The following is a 1,314-nucleotide window of genomic DNA, read 5'->3' on the forward strand; positions in this document are numbered from 1 at the left end:
CAGCCAGGACAGATCCACCATCCATGAATCCTTCTTCGGAAATCCCTTTGAAACCTAAACCCAAATCACCTTTAAAACTATCCAAACCTGCTAAATCACCTTACTTTAAACAACCTTTACCATGTTATCAGTAGGCTCTCCAGCGGATTGCAAAAGAAAACAAACCAACCCATTCACCTCTGGTTCATACTCCACCTGTCTAGTCCATTATGATGATTCAATCCCTTGAACCTCAAAAGACATGACAACATTTTAATTATGACACAGACTTTCCTTCTCTTAAGGAAACTGCAACTCAACAACCAAAAGTGGTTCCTTCCAAAGTTATACAGCCTGATGGATCCACGCCAAAACTCTCCCAGGCTGAAGCAGTTCTCAATTGGCAGACTGAAAATGCTTTAGCCCAAAATAAAACCATTACCAGGATTGAACAAAAACTAGATCTAATAGCTCATCAGGTGGACTCTCAATCTCAAAACCACACTATGCTGATTTCTCGGTTACACAAACAGATTGATCATCTCCAAAACCGGATTAATCAGCTCCATTAGGAATTAATGCATATTGTCAGTACCTTTCATGGTTATTCAGCTCAATTTCTCTAGAAGGAAGCAGAAATGAAGTCACTAAAAACCCAAATGGCATCGCTTCAGCAGGAATATCTTAAGCAAAAACTCAAACAACCACAGACTTTCCCTAAAATGCCTTTGGTACCAAATCCTTTTGACTCCTCAACAGCATGGCCACAACCCTCTTTTTCACCTTTCCCAAAAATTAGTCAACCTTTGGTCTCACCTCATATATCTTCTGGTGTTGTTCAAGCTTTTGGAAACACTGAACAGTTATATGCCAAACTCTGCAAAGAACGTGATGAAAAGATCAAGCTGGAACGGGAACAAAAGAAGCGAGAAAAATATTCTACTAAACCGCAAACCCCATTTGCTAATATACCTGACTCTTTCTCTTCTAGTCATTCAAATCCTCCATCTCCTAAGTCTCATCGTCCTTTAACTAAGGATAAGGCTCTAATGCAAATAATGATGATGGAAGACCGCCAACCTTCTGCTAATCCTGACTCTTCAGAAAATCCTGTCTCTTCCAATTTTATGAGCTCTTTTTTAAGAGACATGGCAGAAAGGCAACGTCTTGCAGCTTCGGGTATTTCTCAAGATTCTATATCCACCTTCCAAACAAAATCAGAAGCTGATACAACTTCGACTAATGAATCATTTGACAGTGGCTTTGACTCTGAAAGTTATACTTCTGATCAACATCCTAATGTTTATCCCCAACTGATGACCTATCAACCCGAAT

Source organism: Pistacia vera, unplaced genomic scaffold (genome assembly GCF_008641045.1).
Source record: "Pistacia vera cultivar Batoury unplaced genomic scaffold, PisVer_v2 Contig351, whole genome shotgun sequence".
NCBI lineage: Eukaryota > Viridiplantae > Streptophyta > Magnoliopsida > Sapindales > Anacardiaceae > Pistacia > Pistacia vera.